We start from the raw sequence: 20706 nt of genomic DNA on the forward strand, positions 1-20706 counted from the left end.
AGGGGGGCTCGCCCCTCCAGCAGCAAGAGGGCAATGCCACTGAGCAACTCTGTAGAAAAGCTCACGTGGCCCCCCTGTTTCCCATTGGCCGGCTTGGGTCGCCAATCACTTAGGCCAGGGGAATCAAGTGTTCCGATTGGCCAGACCTGGATCACGTGTCTGTTCCTGGGTCAGGGGTGGGGTTAGCCGGCACAAGGCACCTGGGCCCACAGTGGAGGGCAGGTCCCTGCGGGGAGACCTGCGTACTGTTTCTAAAGGGGGAAACAGTAGACAGGGACAGGACCTGAGGCATCCCTGCACATTCCAGAACTTTCCAGAACCCCACCCACCTTATCTCCCAGGCCAGCGGGGAAACTGGAGGTGAGCAGAGTCGGGGTTGGGGAGACTGTCGCAAAGACAGGCTTAGTCTTGAGGAAACAGGGAGCAGATGTTTGGGGTTGAGTCCTGGGCTTGGGACAGGAAGGGTGTGAGTGAGGGCTGGGCCCCACCAAGGTCTGGAGCCCAGGAGCCCCGAGTGGGTGGTTTATGCACAGAGGCCACCAAAAAGGAAGCACATGGATAACTAAGGATCCGAGGTCAGCCTGGATGCATGGTCTGCACCTGCGGCCCCTCCCCTCTCAGACCCGCAGTCACCTGACCCGCCCCTGTCACAGCTGGGCCCCGGCATTTCCTGCTTCGGGACAACAGGGCGTTTGGATGTTTAAATGACAGAATCTGGGAGCTAATTAGGCCATTACTCTTCCAAGACTTAATTTGCTTTGATGGGCCAATCTATAATCATATTTCCAAACAGCTTTTATTTTAATTACTGCTCAAACCGAATGAGGTCCCCGAGCCAGTGTGTCTGATTAACTCCCTCCCGTTTCCGTTCCTGAGACGGAGAAAGACACGGGGACGGGGGGACAGGTGGCGGCCCCCGAGGGCAGAGAGGGTGTGTCTGCTGGCTGCTCAGCCCAGTGCCCAGCAGAGCAGCTGAGGGTGCCCCGCTCACTCCTGCCGGTGGGTGCGGGGCGGGCACCTGGAGTGTGGTCCTCTCAGCCTGAGGGAGGCGATGCGGGAGGAAGCTAAAGGTTCATTTACATGGCGGCCCGGCCCCTGGGGACCCCCTCTCCAGGCCCCGAGGGCAACTGCTGTGGAACTGCCCTCCTCTGGGGATGACACCCTGACTGTGCTTTGAGGGGCCACCTCGCTCGCCCCTTGGATTCTGTCTTTGGGGTGTCATGGGTCGAATTGTGTCTCCTCCCCCCATATGTTGAACTCCTAACGCCAGTCCTGACCTGGAGACTGGGTCATTGCAGAAGAATTTAGGTAAAATGAGCATAATGGAGTGGCTGGGGCCCCAATCCAATAGGAGCCGCATCCCTATGAAAAGGGGAACACAGGCACACTCACACACAGGCACACACACATGCACACACATGCACACACACACAATGCCATGTGGAGACTGGAGTGAGGCTGCCACCAGCCGAGGCCTATCAGAAGCCCTGAGAGAGGCCTGGAGCTGGTCCTGCCCTACGGCCTGCAGGTGGGGTGGGGCCTGGCCCACACCTGACCTTGGCCTTGTAGCCACCAGAACTGTGACTCAGCAGCTCAGAGGCCTGCAGCGGGGAGAGGGCTGTGGTGGATTCAGGCATCATTCTGAGCTTCTCAGGGTGGAGCAGGGTGTGACAGGCCCTCTCTCACGCCCGGACCCTCTCCTCTCAGAGGTGCGCACTGCTCCACACACAGGTGTGCTCTTTCTCATGCACCCCACCGTGGCCGGCAGCCTCGGAGCGTTGTAGGCCCCTGAGCTCGGTCCTGGGACCTGGGGCCCGGGGTGCTGAGCCCCAGGGGCCGCCTGCTGTGCTGGCCTCTGCCGTTGCTTTTACATCCCCATCACGCCTTCCCCTCCCGTGTCCCTTCCCACCCCGCCTTCCACCCGCCTTCCCCGAAGACTGGGCCCTGCCTCTCTCCTCCCAGCCCAGCAGGGTGGCCACGGACCAGGCTCGCCCATCATGCTGATTCTCCCGTCTCCTCAACCGGCCGCGGGCCTCGGGACAGTGTCTCCCCTCGGGCAGCACAGCGGCCAGCCCCTTCCCGGGGCCATCGCGGCATTTGGAGTCCGGATGGTGTGACGGGCGTGCCCTGGGATGCCGCCCGTGCGTCACGGACTGCGGTGCCGTCATGGGTGTTGACTCATTGGCTCCCGCCCTGACTGAGCCCCGCTGGGGACCAGGGATCCGTCCTCTCCTGTCCTGCCGGGCGGATGATAATAGCTGCGAACCAGCGTCAGACGGAGCGGTGCAGAGTGAGGTTCTCGGGAGGAGCCTCTGCGTCCTGCGGCCTCCCTGTCAGCTCCTTTCTCCTCTCCCTTCAGGAGATCCAGGCCTCAGCTCCCCGGCCACGCCTGGAACAGGGCAGACGGCGGCCCGGCCTCCCACCGCCACGCCCCACTGCTGACGCCTTCGATGCTAGACTGTCCCCGGCCTGACCCTGGCTCTCCTGCAGACGCCCGAGAGGCGCTGCCTGAGAGACGTGGATGACTTCTCCAAAAGTTAAAAACAGAGCTGCCCCGTGATCCAGTCACCCCAACGCTGGTTCAAACCCCAAAGAACGGGAAGCAGGGTCTCCACAGATCCTGCCACGTGCCTGTGGGGGCAGGCCCCCTGCCCACCCACAGATGAATGGGTTTGAATAAGCAGTTCCCGCCCCCAAGCTCAGCTGCTGCCTGCTGTCCCGCCCGGGAGAAAGGCCCGCCCTCCCTAGGACGCGAGGACGGTGTGCGCCGTAGCCGAGTCTGTCTCCGTCGGGTTTTCTAGAAAACAGACCCCAAGATAAGACTCGAGGGCTAATGCCTAGCTGTGCCACCCCAGGGGGGTGAGAGTGAGGACGGGGGAGACCTACAGGAACAGACATGCCCCCGGGCTGGCCGCCGCCGCACCTGCAGAGGTGCGTGTCCCAGGGCACCGGGCCGGGGGCGCCCCGGCAGGGTGTGCGGAGTGACTGGGAGCAGTGTTTCAGGAGGAGGAGCGGAGGAGAGGTGTCTCCCAGCTGTGTCCCATCTCCCACCCCCTCTGGTCAGCCTCGTCCCCGGGAGAGTAACCTCCCCACTCCTGGTGCGGCACCTGGTTCCTTGAGGCCCATGGCCGGCACACTGCGGCTCGCGAGCCACATGCGGCTCTTTGGCCCCCTTGAGTGTGGCTCTTCCACAAAATACCACGGCCTGGGCGAGTCTATGTGGAAGAAGTGGCGTTAGAAGAAGTTTAAGTTTAAAACGTTTGGCTTCCAAAGGAATGTCGATCGTTGTGCTGTTGGTATTTGGTTCTGCCGACTGATGCGTGTGCCGACCACGGCTTTAGGCGACTGCCGGGAGGCCGAGGCCGCGCGCTCCGCTGCCGGGGGGTGGTTAGGACGCTGGCCCGGAGGGGCAGACGCCAGCACTACACGGAGCAGAGAGATGCCCCCGTGTCCTATGGATACACACACACACACACACCCGCCACTACCAACAGACGACAATCCCTGCAAGGCTGTAGGGCTGCAGGGGCAGGAAGAACTGCTCGCTGAGCCCCACCAGCCCAGGGACTGAGAGGGAAGACAGGACAGCTGCGGGGCGGTCTGTTCTGCAGGAGGGAGGGAGGGAGGGAGGGAGTGAGGGTGAGAGGGAGTGAGGGAGGGAGGGAGGGAAACAGCAGTGATTCATTCACGCTCTGCTTCCCTCGGGCTGGAACCTGCGAGAGCTCCTTGGGAAATGTCAGTGGCGTGTGAGCACCGCCCGGCGAGGCCCGGGGGCAGGAGGCGCCTGTGTCCGCCCACCGCCCGCCTCGGCCCTTCAGAGGCGTTCGCGGAGAAGATGGGGGCCTGTTGGCAGCAGCGGGGCCTGAGGACACTACGAGCCTGGGGGCCGCGGTGTGACCGGTAGGGGGCCCTTCTGAGGAGGGTCTGGGGGACGCGGGGCCGGGCCAGATCAGCAGGGAGCCTTCTCTTCTCCGCGGAGCCAGCAGGGTCAGGCAGGCCACGTAGTAGAGCCCATGCCGGCCGAGGGGAGAGTGATCGCAACCTCACCAAGAGGAGGTGCTCCCTCCAGGCCAAGCAGCATCTGCTCCCGGAACCTCTGTCCTCCTGCAGAGAGGCCCTGAGGGGACACAGCCCTGCCCAGGGGGGCACAGGCCTGGCCTGCCCTCGGTCCTCCTCCTGCACCCTAACATTCCTGCTGACAACACCCAATTGTCCAAGCACCGGGGCGAGCCTCCTGGGCGCAGCGCCCCAGGCTGGACCCCCGAGGACAGGGAGGCAGGGAGCGGGCGCAGCTGGACTCGGTGTGCCCGGCTGTCATGGCTGTCATCGGCCCTGGTAACAAGCCAAGGCTGGTAGCGAGTGCCATTGCCATGGAAACCGTGAGCCAGGGCCGCACTCCGCAGAGCCAGGCGTGCCCGGGGCTCCCGGGGCCTCTCGCCTGCCAGCGGGGAGGCGGGCAGGCGACGCTGGCGCAGGGCCTCTCCCTGGGACTCATTAACAGGTGGCGAGGGGGTGACGGGCGGGCGCGGGGAGCAGCGGGCAGAGGAGAGGCAGGGAGGAGGCGGAGGGGAGGAACAGCACAGCCTCGGACCAGCTTAGGGCTGCCAGGGGCGGCGGGGTCCGTCCTGCCACTCACTGAGCGCTCCAGGCGGAGCTCCCGGGACCAGCTCTCCCGGGGGGACCCCCAGAGGCAGCAACGGGGAGCCGGGAGGCTCTACATCAGGAGGTTCAGCCCCCGAGGCCACCCAGGGCAGCTGCTCGTTTCCTGGGTGCAGGGAGGTCGGAGACCTGCCCGGGACCCGGCAGTGGGTGCACATGGGCGGCGGGAAGGCAGCTGTCCGGTGGGCGGGGCAGGAGTAGGCCTCGGCTCCGAGGAGGCTGGATCGCACAGGAGCCCTGATGTGACCTAAGCCCCCCCGCCCAGAGACGACCCCCACCCCCACCCCCAGATCTGCCCGGGCACCCAGGTTGTGTTGGTGAGTCTGCTACCTGCTTCCCGGCACACGGCAGTCAGCTTCCCCGGCCGGCCGTGCCCACCTCGTTACCGCAGCCTGTGGTGTTCCCTCTGCCCGTGGCCGGGAGCCTGACTCTGAGAAAAGGGCACAGCCCACCCCCAGGAGGCCCTGGCTGTCCGCACACCCACAGCCTGTAGGCGGCTGGGTGAGGGCTGCCGCCACCCGCTCCCTGTGGGTGACGTGTCTCTGTGTCCCCCCTGGAAAGGGCTGGTCAGAGAGGGCTGCAGGGCTCCAGAGGGCGAACGGGGCTTAGAACCCGGGACCTGGTGATGCTGGAGCAGCGTCATCCCTTATCCTCTGGGCAGCCGGGCACAGAGGGCGCTGGGCCCTGAGGGGTGGGGAGTCACACATCCACGTGGGGAGGCTGCTGGAGACCGTGCAGCCCGCACTGCACACAGCTCTGTGGGCCCCGGAGGACGGAGGGACCAACGCCCGGTGGGGCGACCCCCTCTGTCCTGGGCCTCGGTGGGGGCGGGGCTGGGGCGGTGGGAACTTTGGGGTGGGCCCCTGCCCTGGAAGGGAGGTGCTCCGACCCCCTCCTGCAGGTCTGCTGAGTAAGCAGGGAGATGAAAGAGTCCCGGGGCGGATGGCTGAGCTGCAGGTGCTGGCCCTGGGGGTGACGGGAGAGGCGGGGAGAGGAGGGCAGAGCGGCTCCCCTGGCCCCGGAGCCAGGCGCCCTCAGAGCGGGGACTATTCCTTAATGAGAGCCGCTGCTCCGCCCGCCCGCCCGGGGGCCGGCATTGTTGTCTCCGCCGGAGGGGCGGATGGACTGCGATCGCATCTCATGCATGTTTAATGCGCCGCGCTCCGCGCACAATGCGGCTCCATTAAAACCCGGGGCTCCGTGCGGGAGGAGATCACGGGTGAGATGAATAATATATTAACGGAATGATGATGTTGCTTCTCATATTAATCGTATACATCACAGCGTTCTCAGGCTGTCAGCAGAAGTTAAAAAAAAAAAAGCGACTTCGAGTTTCCGCACCGACAGGCCTGCGGCCCACGGGGCACGGGGCTGCCGCCTGGCGGCCGTGAGGGCGCGGATGGGGCTCTCCGGGAGAACCAGCCAGGCTGCGAGGACCCGGGACACCCCCCACTCACCCTCCCGCCCCGGAGGCCGCAGGGGGCTGTGGGACAGGAGGAGCTTGATGAGATGGGTCCCTGCCCCCCCCCCCCCCACCAGGCCGGCAGGAATGCACCCGGAGGCTCCAGCCTCCACACCAGCCGGGACAGAGGCGCCCGGCAGGTAGCAGCCGCCAAAGAGATGGTCATTCACCATCCATGCCCCGGTGCTGGGGTCCGGAGTGGCTCCCACCACCTCTGAGGAGTTTGGGGGAAATTTTCCATCAGGGGAGCTACCAGCTGACTCTCTCTCAGTGTCTCCCCCTCCCCCTCCACCCGCCCCTATCCCTCCGCCCCCGCCAGTTCCCAGCTGCCCTGCCCTTCAGCCACTCGCCGGAGCCGAGGTGTATTTTTGGAAGCGGGTCCCTGGGGAGAGCCTGAGAGCCTGGATAAGGGTGGACAGGCCTGGAGAACGGGCAGGTGGCCCTCGGCGCGCAGGCTAGGTATTGCTGTGGGAAATGTGGAGGGGAGAGATGTGAGAGGCGAGAAGAGCTCACGTGTTTCCACCCCAGCCTGGAGAGGAGGGCCAGCGGGGGCCAGAGTGAGCCCCCAGGCTCGGGGCCAGCTCTTCAGCTTCAGCGTTCAGTGGCTCGGAGCACTTGGTGTGGCCTCTTTGAACCTGGGTGCCCTCATCTGTAAGGCAGAGGCCGCCCTACACCCCCACTCCCCACCCCTATGCCGCTAGGGCCCTGCTGGGCCTGAGGCGGCCAGAGAGCACAGAGCAGTTGGCCACGGGCCTGGCCCGTGCCCGCCATGGCGCCGCGGTGAGGCCTGGCGCTCAGGGCAGCGGAGTTGCCTGTGGTCCCGCCCCGAGCTCCCCTGGAGTGAGGGGCTGGGTGCCAACCCTTCCAGCTTCATCCCAGGGCCGGTGGCTCCGAGCCCCCGTGGCCCAGACGGGAGAGGGTGTCCCCCCAGCTGGGCAGGCTTCCCCTGTCCGCCTGCGGGAGGCGTCCCAGGCGGTTAGCTGGTGTTGACGGTACTTTCGCGGCTCCAGAGGGAATGGAGGGGAACCCGCACACCTGGAGACAGACAGCAGCCGCCGTCTGTCTCGGGGGCGGTCCTGTGGGCTCCGTGATTCGATGATTCCAATCGCATCAGGAATGTGGAGCGGAGGGCTGTGCGTGCGTGCGTGTGTGCACACCGATGCGTACATTAGAGCGTTTTCTCCAGGATTCCGGCTGCCGTTAGGAAGCAAAGGGCCAGCCGCATCCTTCCCGGGGGCAGATCCTGGCCGGGCACGGGGTGTTTCCCACCTGGTGGAGGTTAGAGAGAGAGGTGAAGGCCCAGGTGTACCTTCTCCCCTCCTGGGGCCCGGGTGCCCACTCTGATACCTGTGTACAGGGCGGGTGTTCCCAGCACTGAAGGGCCCGGGTGACCCACACACACACACACACACACCCTGACCCCCTGCTGCCCACTGAGGCCCCCTTTCTGCAGGACAGGGAGCCCAGAGGGAGCAGGTCGGGGACTCAGAGCCAGATCAGGAGACATGGGGGGTTTGGGGCAGGGGTGAGGCCTAAGCAACGTAGGTTTTAATCAACGTGGTTTACACTGGCTGAGGCTGGACGGCGAGGAGACAGCCCAGGGCTGACGGCAGTGATGCCGGGACCGTTGGGGGGTGACAAGCCTGCTGGGAGCTGTGGAATGGGAAGAGACAAGCAAATTCTGGGTAATCACTGAGTTGCCAAAGGGACTTATGGACAGACACATGTGGTGTTTGGAACAGTGGGGTCCAGCCCTACCCAGTTTGGCTCAGTGGATAGAGCATCGACCTGCAAACTCAAGGGTCCTGGGTTCAATTCCGCTCATGGGCATGTGCCTTCGTGGCGGGCACATCCCCAGTGGGAGGTGTGCGGGAGGCAGCTGATTGATGTTTCTAACTCGCTCTTCCTCTCCCTTCCTCTCTGTAAAATATCAATAAAATTTATTGAGAGACATGCCGAAACCGGTTTGGCTCAGTGGATGGAGCATTGGCCTGCGGACTGAAAGGTCCCAGGTTCGATTCCGGTCAAGGGCATGTACCTTGGTTGCGGGCACATCCCCAGTAGGGGGTGTACAAGAGGCAGTTGGTCGATGATTCTCTCTCACTGATGTTTCTAACTCTCTATCCCGCTCTCGTCCTCTCTGTAAAAAATCAATAAGATATATTTTTAAAAAGTTATTGAGAGACAGGAAGATGAATGAAGGGCAGGGGAGTGGGAGGTCCAAGGACCTCGGCCCGCCCCCTCTGCCTCCTGAGCGCCCTCTGCAGGGAGGCTGCCCACAGAGCACCGCCCGCCCGCAGGCCCGGGCCTCCCCGGGCTGCAGGAGCCCTCAGGGCGCTCCTTCTCACGCCAGCGAGTGGCACAGCAGCGTAGCCCATAAGGCACCGTCGCTACCTGGTCCGCCGCCGTCTTCTTGGTGGGTCCCCTGCCCCAGGGCTCTGCACCTCTCAGCCCTGAGCCTGCTTGGCCGTGCTGCAGAGGGTCCAGCTCTCCTGGTACCGAACCAGATCCCTCTCCTTCTATCCGCCTCCTCCCGCCCTCCCTCCCCTGCTCAGCATGTGGCTCCCGCTCTTCCTAATTCATCAGAAAGGTCGCACCTAATGAGCTCGGCTCTGCTCTGCAGCCGGCTGTCAGCTCCCTTAGGAACCCGCACCCTGAACAAGCCCTTAGATCTCGGAGCCACGGTGGGAGGGGGGATGGATCACGTGCGAATCAGGCGTCCCACTGAGCCCGCGCGGCCTCCTCTTCCTGAAGACCAGCTGTGCGCACAGACGCCATCTCCCACAATCCTCCCGGCCATGCGGGAAGGAAGGCGCACGCCCATCTACCCATTTTGCAGGTGTGAACACTGAGGTCCCAAGAGGTTGAGTGTCTTGTCCAAGGTCCGTTTATGGGTGTCTACTAAAGAATCAGCCGGCCCCTGGGAGGCACCCTCTAAGCCCTCAGGATGTCTCGTCTGATAACGGTGACTTTGTTTACCTGGGGCCCTGGGGCCTGCCAGGAAGTCTAACCATGTGAATAGGGGGGGGGCTTTGGGTCAGGTCCTAAAAGCCTGACCTCCGGAGGGGCTGGGGTCAGCCATGTGGACAATGAACTGTGTCTGTGATGGAGTCTGATGGAAACTGACACCACGGCTCAGGGGACTTTCCGGAGGAGCAGACCCTGTGTCACTGCCAGGAGAGGTGCGTGCTGCCCAAGGAGAGGCTCCCTGGAGGGGCAGTGGGAGCTGGGCACGGGGAGCCTCCTGGACTCTGCCCCCGCGTCTCTGCCCCCCGCGTCTCTGCCCACCCCCTAGGAGTCTGACCCGCTCAGTGAGTCTACGCCGTGGTTTCCGTGGCTCACGGCCACATCACTCCCGTCTCTCCTCCGTCGTCACACGGCCCCTTCCCCTGTGTCTCCGTGTCCTCTCCTCCCCTGACGGGACAGCTCAGGGTCCTCCGTCGCCAGGATGATCCCTCTGGAGTCCTTATCTAAGCCTGTCTGCGCAGACCCTCCTCCCAAAGTCACATTCTGAGGCCGAGAGGGCGTGAATTTGGGGGGAGGGGACGCCCAGCCCTCCGCCCAGCACCCCCTCATAGAATCCTGTCCTGACACCTGCTTGTGGGCAGACTGCACTCCTGCCCTCTGGCCCGGCGCGGTGCTGGGTGCTGGGCCACAGGGCAGACCACCCTCCCCTGCTGCCAGGGCGGGCTCCGGCCGCCACCCCGGAGGGAGCCAGGCCTGGCTTCCGGGGCTCGGCTCGGAGGCTCCGGTGGATGCAGCATCCAGACGTCTGCGGCTCCTCCCCTCGCTGCCTCTCCGCCCGAAATAAACCCACAGCGGCGCTCCTGGCAGGTCTGCGGAGAGCGCCGTGGCAGGGATGCCAACTGGCTGCACACCCAGCAGTCGGTGAACGGAAGGGATTTCTAGGGCATCGCACCTCTAGGAACCGGAGGTGTGGGTGTACGCCTGGGGGCAGGGGAGGGGAGCCTGTGGCTGTGTGTGCCAGTGTGTCTGCGGCCGGCTGGCTGGGCGCACGCCCGCCCGGTGTGGTGCCCGCCCGGTGTGGTGCCCGCCCGGTGTGGTGCTTGTTCGGTGTGGTGCCCGCCCAGTGTGGTGCCCTCTCGGTGTGGTGCCCGCCCGATGTGGTGCCCTCTCGGTGTGGTGCCCGCCCGGTGTGGTGCCCTCTCGGTGTGGTGCCCGCCCGGTGTGGTGCCCTCTCGGTGTGGTGCCCGCCCGGTGTGGTGCCCTCTCGGTGTGGTGCCCGCCCGGTGTGGTGCCCTCTCGGTGTGGTGCCCGCCCGGTGTGGTGCCCGTCCGGTGTGGTGCCCTCTCGGTGTGGTGCCTGTCCGGTGTGGTGCCCTCTCGGTGTGGTGCCTGTCCGGTGTGGTGCCCTCTCGGTGTGGTGCCTGTCTGGTGTGGTGCCCTCTCGGTGTGGTGCCCGCCCGGTGTGGTGCCCGCCCGGTGTGGTGCCCGTCCGGTGTGGTGCCCTCTCGGTGTGGTGCCCGCCCGGTGTGGTGCCCGCCCGGTGTGGTGCCCGTCCGGTGTGGTGCCCATTCGGTGTGGTGCCCGCCGGTGTGGTGCCTGTCCGGTGTGGTGCCCTCTCGGTGTGGTGCCTGTCCGGTGTGGTGCCCTCTCGGTGTGGTGCCCTCTCGGTGTGGTGCCCGTCCGGTGTGGTGCCCGCCCGGTGTGGTGCCCGTCCGGTGTGGTGCCCGTCCGGTGTGATGCCCGTCCGGTGTGGTGCCCGTCCGGTGTGGTGCCCTCTCGGTGTGGTGCCCTCTCGGTGTGGTGCCCGTCCGGTGTGGTGCCCGCCCGGTGTGGTGCCCTCTCGGTGTGGTGCCCGTCCGGTGTGGTGCCCTCTCGGTGTGGTGCCCGCCCGGTGTGGTGCCCTCTCGGTGTGGTGCCTGTCCGGTGTGGTGCCCTCTCGGTGTGGTGCCCGCCCGGTGTGGTGCCCTCTCGGTGTGGTGCCTGTCCGGTGTGGTGCCCGCCCGGTGTGGTGCCCGCCCGGTGTGGTGCCCGTCCGGTGTGGTGCCCGTCCGGTGTGGTGCCCTCTCGGTGTGGTGCCCGCCCGGTGTGGTGCCCGTCCGGTGTGGTGCCCGTCCGGTGTGGTGCTTGTTCGGTGTGGTGCCCTCTCGGTGTGGTGCCCGCCCGGTGTGGTGCCCGCCCGGTGTGGTGCCCGCCCGGTGTGGTGCCCTCTCGGTGTGGTGCCCGCCCGGTGTGGTGCTTGTCCGGTGTGGTGCCCTCTCGGTGTGGTGCCCGCCCAGTGTGGTGCCCGCCCGGTGTGGTGCCCGCCCGGTGTGGTGCCCGTCCGGTGTGGTGCCATCCGGTGTGGTGCCCGTTCGGTGTGGTGCCCGCCCGGTGTGGTGCCCGCCCGGTGTGGTGCCCGTCCGGTGTGGTGCCCGCCCGGTGTGGTGCCCTCTCGGTGTGGTGCCCGTCCGGTGTGGTGCTTGTCCGGTGTGGTGCCATCTCGGTGTGGTGCCCGTCCGGTGTGGTGCCCGCCGGTGTGATGCCCTCTCGGTGTGGTGCCCGTCCGGTGTGGTGCCCGCCCGGTGTGATGCCCACCCGGTGTGATGCCCGCCCGGTGTGGTGCCCGCCCGGTGTGGTGCCCGCCCGGTGTGGTGCCCGCCCGGTGTGGTGCCCGTTCAGTGTGGTGCCCTCCCGGTGTGTGCCTGTCTGGTGTGGTGCCCGCCCGGTGTGATGCCCGCCCGGTGTGATGCCCGCCCGGTGTGGTGCTCGTTCAGTGTGGTGCCCGCCCGGTGTGGTGCCCGCCCGGTGTGGTGCCCGCCCGGTGTGGTGCCGTCCGGTGTGGTGCCCGCCCGGTGTGGTGCCCGCCCGGTGTGATGCCCACCCGGTGTGGTGCCCTCTCGGTGTGGTGCCCGTCCGGTGTGGTGCCCGCCCGGTGTGGTGCCCGCCCGGTGTGGTGCCCGTCCGGTGTGGTGCCCGCCCGGTGTGGTGCCCTCTCGGTGTGGTGCCCGTCCGGTGTGGTGCTTGTCCGGTGTGGTGCCATCTCGGTGTGGTGCCCGTCCGGTGTGGTGCCCGCCGGTGTGATGCCCTCTCGGTGTGGTGCCCGTCCGGTGTGGTGCCCGCCCGGTGTGATGCCCACCCGGTGTGATGCCCGCCCGGTGTGGTGCCCGCCCGGTGTGGTGCCCGCCCGGTGTGGTGCCCGCCCGGTGTGGTGCCCGTTCAGTGTGGTGCCCTCCCGGTGTGTGCCTGTCTGGTGTGGTGCCCGCCCGGTGTGATGCCCGCCCGGTGTGATGCCCGCCCGGTGTGGTGCTCGTTCAGTGTGGTGCCCGCCCGGTGTGTTGCCCGCCCGGTGTGGTGCCTGTCTGGTGTGGTGCCCGCCCAGTGTGGTGCCCGCCCGGTGTGGTGCCCGCCCGGTGTGGTGCCCGCCCGGTGTGGTGCCCGCCCAGGTGTATGAGCAGTCGGTGAGCGTGGGCAACGCAGCCAGAACCACAGCTCGGGCTTCTCCAGCCTCTCTATCACCCTCTGCCCGCCAGCGGCAGCAGTCACCTCGTCCTGTTCCATCTCCACGGCATTGGCCTTGGCCCTGCCCAGGGCCGGAGGGGGGGGGACACCAGCCTCACGCGCTCCGGGCGGCCACGGCGGCTTTGGCTGACCCTCCGTCTGCCCCAGGCCGTGTCGCCCTGGGCCCGCCGCCCTCCGCCAGGCGTCACACTCCGGCTCAGGGACTCGCCCTGCAGGCGGCTCTTTCCGGCTCCCGGCAGCCTCCGGTGTCTTTAACTGAGACAGGCAGCCGGCCCGAGGCCGTGACCGGGTCTGCTCCGGCGCCGTCCTGCCCAGAGGGCCCTGCCCCTGCCCAGCCCTGCCGAGGCCGCGGCGCCAGAGCGTCCCACCAGCGGCGGCTGGACAGACAGCCCTCCCGCCCGCCCGGACTCCGGCCGGTCTTCAGCCTGGGCTGCCCCGTGGGCCAGACCGCACCCTCCCAGCCCTGCCCGGGGCTCTCCTGGCCCCTCTCGGGGAAGTCCATCCCCTGGGCTTTCTAGAAGCCCAACCCGGGCTTCAGCGGGAGGATCCAGGCGTGTGTGTGCCGGGCAGCCTGTCAGGGGCCCCCCTCGCCCTCCAAGGGGAAACAGGTCTGAGAAGAGAAAGAAGACAAAGCTGAACCACAGAGCAAACGATGATCTAATAGTGGCGTTCCAGGCCCTGCGACACTTCATTCATTCTTGAGTGTTCATTCATTCATTCATTCATTCATTCATTCATAAGTGTTATGGAACGCTCACCATGTACCAGTCCCAGGACACTGGGCAGAGAGTGAAGAGCAAGATAGATATGGCGGGTGCCCACCTGGAGCTCACCCTTCCCCTGGGAAGAAAACTAACACAATTAATTGTGATAAAAATGTCAGTATTGGGCCTGACCGGCGTGGCTCAGTGGTTGAGCGTCGACCTATGAGCCAGGAGGTCGCGGTTCAATTCCCGGTCAGGGCACATGCCTGGGTTGTGGGCTCCATAGGGGGTGTGCAGGAGGCGGCCGATCAATGATTCCCTCCCCCTTCCTCTCTGAAATCAATAAAAATACATGTATTTTTAATGTCACTATCGGGATGGAGAACAGAAGAGGGTAAGGAGGACCACAGAGGAGGGGCCGAGAGGCAAGGGGAAGACCAGGGGGTCAGGCAAGGCCAAGGCCAAGGCCCGGAGGCGAGAGGCCTGGGATGACAGCAGCTTACCCGGAGGAATCAATCGATGAAAACAGGACGCAGGCGCTCAGCACTCCAAAGCCCTCGGCCTCCGCGGGCGGCATGGCCACCCTTCCATCTTCTCTGCAGCTGTCCGTCCGCTGGGCCGGCCCCCAGGCTGCACCCTCCGTGGTGGCAGCCCTCAGCCACGCGGGGCCGCCACGCAGTTGAAATACGGTCGGTGCCACCGAGGAACGGAGTCTCAGATGTACGTCCTTTCCGTTCACATCGAGAAGCCGGCCTTTAATTCGGTCCTTGGAAGACTCTCGGTCGTAGCTGGAATGAGGGGGGGAACGTGCGCCCGTTTTTCCAGCTGCACACTCCATGAAATCTAAGGGAAACTACGCCTGCGACAGGAGGTACCACGCCAGATGGCGCAGGCGAGGCCGGAGAAAGCGAAGGCGCCGCGTCCCACGGGCTACAGTTCCATTGCTCACACGTTGGACGGTGACATTTCAGTGATGCTGCTTTAAAGATATTATTGGAAGCCCTGGCTGTGTGGCTCCGTGGATAGAGCGTCAGCCTGCGGACTGAAAGGTCCCAGGTTCGATTCCTGCCGAGGGCACTTGCCTGAATTGTGGGCTCGATCCCCAGTGTGGGGCGTGCAGGAGGCAGCCAGTCAATGATTCTCTCTCATCATGGATGTTTCTATCTCTCCCTCTCCCTTCCTCTCTGAAACCAATAAGGAAGTATATTTTAAAAAAGATATCATTAGCCGAAACCGGTTTGGCTCAGTGGATAGAGCATCGGTCTGCGGACTGAAAGGTCCCGGGTTCGATTCCGGGCAAGGGCATGTACCTTGGTTGCGGGCACATCCCCAGTGGGGGATGTGCAAGAGGCAGCTGATCGATGACTCTCTCTCATCGATGTTTCTAACTCTCTATCTCTCTCCCTTCCTCTCTGTACAAAATCAATAAAATATATATTTTTAAAAAGATATCATTAAAATAACCTGGCGTGTTTTGTTTCTTTTTAAATGAGAACATTAGAAAAGTTTAAATGCCACGCGTGGCTGGAGTTCTTTTCTGTGGGACAGTGTGGGGCTGGGGCTTGGAGGGAGGAGGAGGGGCCGGGCGGGGAGGGAGAGGGATGCCGCGGCGAGGAGGGCTGCTGGCTCAGCACAGGGTTTGAACTCCGTCCTGGGTCCCGGGGAACCACAGCGGGTGCTTGAGCAGGTCAGTGACAGGGTCCCGTGTCCACGCCCAGAAGGTCCCTCTGGCAGCGCTGGGGAGAACGGGCAGCGGGCACCAGGCGGGAAGCCGGTGCCATCAGTGCTCCTGGCTTTGATTAGGGTGGCGGCTGCAGGATCGGGAGGAGCCTTCTGCCTCCCTCTTAAGGGGACTTTGCGGGCGTTTCTTCTCATCAGCCCCCACCCCCACCCCCACCCCCGCCCCAGCAGAGGCACAGGGCGCTGGGGAAGGCGCAGAGGAAACCGGACCACCGTCCTAATGCAAACGGAAGGGACAGAGTCTGGGCAGGTAACCAGCCACGTCCACGGAGGGCGTCATGGAAGGTCAGGCCGAGGCCGGACACAGGACTCAGGCCTCCTTAGCGGAGAGGGGCCTCCGGGCTGTCCCGCAGGGAGAGGCAGCCCGTGCGGAGGGGAACACGCCTTTGGAGGGGGGGATGGGAAGGGTGGGGCTTAGGGTACTCGGCACACGCTGATTGGTGGCTAATATACGGTCCACATAAGGGACATAGGCACTCAGGTACTTAGGGGCAAGGGCTTAGGACAGTGGTCGGCAAACTCATGAGTCACCAGAGCCAACTATCAACAGGACAACGACTGAAATGTCTTCGGAGAGCCAATTGTTTTCAACTTAATCTTCTTCTAACGCCACTTCTGCAACATAGACGCCCAGGCCGTGGTATTTTGTGGAAGAGCCACACTCACGGGGCCAAAGAGCCGCCTGTGGCTCGCGAGCCGCAGTGTGCCAACCACGGGGGTGTTTGGCAGGTGCCGGTGGGTGGTTCAATGTAGAGTCTATAGATGGTGCCTGGTTAGGCGCTCAGGTGTGTCCAGGCACAGGTTACGCCCTGCTCCGCCCAGCGTTGGGGGGAGGGGGCTCTGTCGTGGGGCGGGGGGAGGGACCCAGGCTCCGGAGAGCTGGGTCTGCAGGCCTCGGGAGGACGGGCTGTTGCCCAGGAGAAGGCTGCCGCCCAGCCCAGCGAGGTGAGAGCCGAAAGCCGCAGGGAGCTGCCTGCTCACAGGAGGTGCCTGGCCACCCTGATGACCTTGGGAAGAGCAGCTGGCAGAGCGCTGAGCAGGGAGGAGGAGGGGTGTGTGAGAGGGGGGCGAGGCCTGAGGGGGTCACTTCCTTCCAGAGTTGGGCTGGGGGGGCAGAGGGGGAGGGGTTTGGTGCAGGGAGGTGGGGGTCCCTGTGTTATTATTATTATTATTATTATTACCCCCAACAGACAGATGAGATTGAGGCTTCCAGAGGGGGGCTGATGGCCCAGGTTTCAGAGGGGCCTGGCCCCTCCAGCCCCCACACCTCCGGGCCCCCTCCCTCTCCACCTCATTTTTCTTTAATGAGCCGCCTCTTTTATAATCTGTCAGCTTTTTATGAACTAAACAAACCAAAGCTGCGGGTATTTTTTTTTTTTTTTTTTTAACAAAAGAGCTCATTGAATAAGCAATGGGCTTTTTGCAACTATTTTTAAAGTTGGAGATGCGGGCCTGGCTGCGAGGACAATCACAGAGCCGCCTGCTGAAGGTCACCCGGCCCCAGGGCGACACGCAGGGGGGGGGCACCTCTGGGCGCCCAGCGGAGGCAGAGGTCCTGGGTGTGGCTCCAGAACACAGCTCCTTCCTGCCCATAGGCACCAGGGAGGCACACAGGTGGCCCCCCATCCTCCACAGCATCCCAGCCTGGTCCCTTCAGACAAGGGCGTCTGCGACCCCTAAGCCCAGTCCCTCATCCAGGATGACGCTGGCTGCTGCCGCACTCTGAGCATCGCATTTTTAGAAAGAAGACCCACGCCCTCCACTGCCCCACACCCTCCACTGCCTCACGCCCTCCCCATGCCCCCCACTGCCCCACACCCTCCCCATGCCCTCCACTGCCCCACGCCCTCCCCAACCCCACACCCTCCACTGCCCCACGCCCTCCCCACGCCCCCCACTGCCCCACACCCTCCCTCCAGGCTTCCTCCTCTGACTCCCATGGATGCCATCCACCCTCACCCCCGGACCCCCATGGCATGGCTGCCTGCATTTGGGGTGTGGTCACTGCACATCCGGGGAACAAGACCTCAGACCTGGCCCCTGTCCTCCAGGAACCCCAAGGTGGGGCCAGGGTCCCTGGGGACACACCCCCACACCTAACTCCCAGCCACTTCCAGGGCCTCATCCCAGGAAACCGAGGCTCAGAGAGGTCAGTGGCTGCACGGGGCCCAGCGGGCTCACACCCCCGGCTCTTCTGTCTCTGTGGTTCCTCGGTCACCACCAGGGACGTGAGACTTGTCCCGGTCACCCGGCTTGAAGGCTCTGAGCCGGCGGCCCTGCCTGGCTCTCCCGGAGGGAGGGCTGTGGGGAGGACTCACAGGGGGAGGGCTTGGCTCTCCGGGACGAGGCGGGGTCTTAGGTCTCGGCTCTTCGGAACTAGTGTGCACCCTTTGGGTCTGGATTCGGCTCTGAATTCCTGGCTGGGCTGTTCACTCGGGGCCAGGCTGCACCGGTCAGGGCTTCCTAGACTCTCGGGGCTGGGCCCTGCCCTTCGGTACTGGGTTCGGCTGTTCAGGTCTCAGGCAGGGAGGGAAGAAAGGGGGAGACAGGGCTAGAGCTGCTCTCAGCCCTGCTTTCAGGCCCATCGGCTCGCCATCCTTGGGGCCTAACTGCCCCCTGGTGGCCAGAGCAGCCCCTGCAGCTCAGCTTCTGCCCTGTCAGGCCCAGGACAGGGGGCCCCTCTGAAGGCTGAGGAGCCGCAGAGGGAGCCGCAGCGCCAGGTGGGAGCTGCAGCGGGTGGTGCAATCCTGGGCGCCTCCTCCCTCCGCCCTGCGGCCCAGGGTGCGGGCAGGAGAGGCCGCTGAGCGAGGCGGCTCACCCAGGGGCCATTCCCAGCAGACCAGGGGCTCAGGCACCCGTCCGGCCGAGGGGATGGATCTGCAAACAGCCCGGACGCCCACGGTGCCCACAGTGGAATGTGAGAGCACGTGGGCCATGCACCACCTTTCCCCAGGACGCTTACACCTGGCGGAGGGACGGCCTCGGTGGAGCTGGGCGGCCTCAGCAGGCACCTGCGGGGCACTGCTGCTGTTTTCGGCCCCTGGAGCTCGGAATCCGAGAGCATCTCATGGCAAGCGTGAGCCTGGGGAGCCTCGTTTTCTGCCTGAAAAGCCACACTTGCCTCCAGGACGCTCATGGCTGGGCCGGTCCGAGCCGGGACTCCCAGCCTCTCGGCACCAGGCCGAGTTCCGGGGCAGAGAGTGAAGGAGAGGCGCCAGAGCGGCACGGGCGGCCCCTGGCGGGTGGTGGCCTGTCCGTGGCTCTTGGTTCCGTGTTGGTTGGTCGTCCACAGGGTGGGAAGCCCAAGAGGCTGGGCCTGGCTTTGTTCGTGGCTGCACCTCCCAGCACGTGGCACCGTGACGTTTGCTGAGGGAGGAAGGAAGGAAGGAAGGAAGGAAGGAAGGAAGGAAGGGAGGGAGGGAGGGAGGGAGGGAGGGAGGGAGGGAGGGAGGGAGGGAGGAAGGAAGGGAGGGAGGGGGGAAGGAAGGGAGGGTGCGCCCTGAGGGTCCGGGCCCAGGGTGAATGCTGTGCACAGACGGCGGGGGTGCACGTGGGGGAGCCTCGGATGCCAAACGGAGAGTTTGGCCGAGGTGCGAAGGGTCATGCGGAGGTGCTGAGGGTGGTGAGCAGGAGAGGGAGCTGATCTGGCCTCTGTTGGGGGCCAGGGGCTGCGGTTCCTGTTTGAGAGAAGATGCGGCGCCTGCCACAGCCCCATCCCACAGCCCCATCCCGCCTCCGGGGTCAGGCTAGGAGCGGCCTGGGGCCCGGTCACATGCTCCTTGGGGACCTGGGAGTGACCCCTCAGGGTCACTGTAGTGACTGATCAAGTGGGAGCCACTGATTCTGGAAGGGGAGGCCTGGCCTTCCAGTCTTTGCTCTGCGGCCGGTTTCCTCTCAGAAGAGTTTATGGCGCCCCCTGGTGTCTAATCCTGGAAGCACATTGGGGCATTTGGAAGAAGAAAATGAAAAAACAAAGCCCACATTCCCGTTTGCTGACCACAGTCTCCAAAATACAGACTCGTCACATGACTCCCATGACCGAAATGTTCCCGACATGCTTGCCGTTCCCCCGCAGCGCCCACCTGCTACCTCTGGTAAGAGACTGGTAAGAGACTGCAGGAAGCATGGCCAGGCAGGGCTGCCACCTGCTGTTCACACTGGGCACTGCAGGCACTGCAGGCAGGCAGCCTGTCCGGGCTAGACCTGGGCTCCTGGATCAGATTGGGGGTGAGGGGGTGGGGGTGGGGGGGAAGACGCAGCCTTAGGACCCCAGATGTTTCCTTCCCTATGGCTGGAAGAAAGCAGGGCCCCAGGCGCCATAAGCCCCCCTCTAGCCCACTCAAGCCCTCAGAATAATGTTTTGAAAGCATGTAAAGTAATAGGATTACAAAGTAAACCAATTTTACTGAAATACGGATATGAAAGCAGTGACTATACGGTATCTGATAGAGAAATGAGGCCCTCCGCAGGAAAACAGCAGCTGAGGACACCACCCGCACAGGTGCTCCTGTGAGGTCCCCGGCAATGAGGCTGCGACACACAGGTGTGTGTGTGCCTTCTCCCAACGGCCTCCTTGTGGCCACTGCCACCGCCGCCGCCGATCTTCGTCTGTATCCACGGCGAAAGGAAATGCACGATGCTATTGGAGGCTTGTAACAGCCAGGATGTGATTGCTCCCATGGACGTTCGCGAATGCTCTCCACGGACCCCTTGGGTGGGGGCACCCCGGGTTAAGAGCCGATGGCGGCCCAGACCCTGCCTGGCGGCCCCAGCTCCTCCACAGCTCTCTGGCCCAGCAGGTCCCGGCCCTGCTTGGCCTCTCCAGCCCTGGTACCCCCTCCACACTCCAGCTGCGTCCCCCACCCCTTCCGACACCCCCTCTCTCAGGACAGAACACCGCGCCCCACTCAGAAACCAGCCCCGTGGCTTCCGCTCTGAGGATGGACAGGCAGCAGAGCTGGTTTCTCAAATGCCGCCATGCTTGGGGCAGTCCCAAGTCCTCCAGGCCGGGAAGGACACTCCCCTCCCCTCCCCCCTGCCCCCCTCACACACACACACACACACACACACACACACACACACACAATGGTCCCTCTCTCCAGGGTGCAGGAGAGAAGATCCAGACCAGGGCTTCCTTCTGGACAATCTGGGGAGACAGGGGTTCCTTTCCTCAGAACGTGCCCTTTCTTCTCTTGAGTTCTAGACATTGGGGGGACATGAGTTTCTCTTGGGGGGGGGGACTTTTCCACCCTCCTTTTCTTGGTGATATTTCACCAGCACTTACTTTGTGCCAGGCATGGTTCTAGGTCTGTGGTCGGCAAACTGCGGCCCTCGAGCCACAGGCGGCCCTTTGGCCCCTTGAGTGTGGCTCTTCCACAAAATACCACGGCCTGGGCGAGCCTATGTTAGAAGAAGATTAAGTTTAAAAAATGTGGCTCTCCAAAGAAATGTCCATCGTTGTCCTGTTGATAGTTGGCCCTGTGGACGGATAGGTTTGCTGACCGCTGTTCTAGGTGCTGAAACTAGGACTAGTGAGTGCAGTAGGCAAAGGCCCTTGCTCTCGGAGTTTTTCTTTTACAGAAGGAGACAGATGAGATAAGTAAGTTAGTAAAAGTAATAGGATCTTAGAAGGTGACCCGCGCTTTTAAGGGCGGGGGGGGGGGGTAAGATACGGGAG

Source organism: Pipistrellus hanaki, assembly GCF_964339955.1.
Source record: "Pipistrellus hanaki genome assembly, chromosome: 5".
NCBI classification, from domain to species: Eukaryota; Metazoa; Chordata; class Mammalia; order Chiroptera; family Vespertilionidae; genus Pipistrellus; species Pipistrellus hanaki.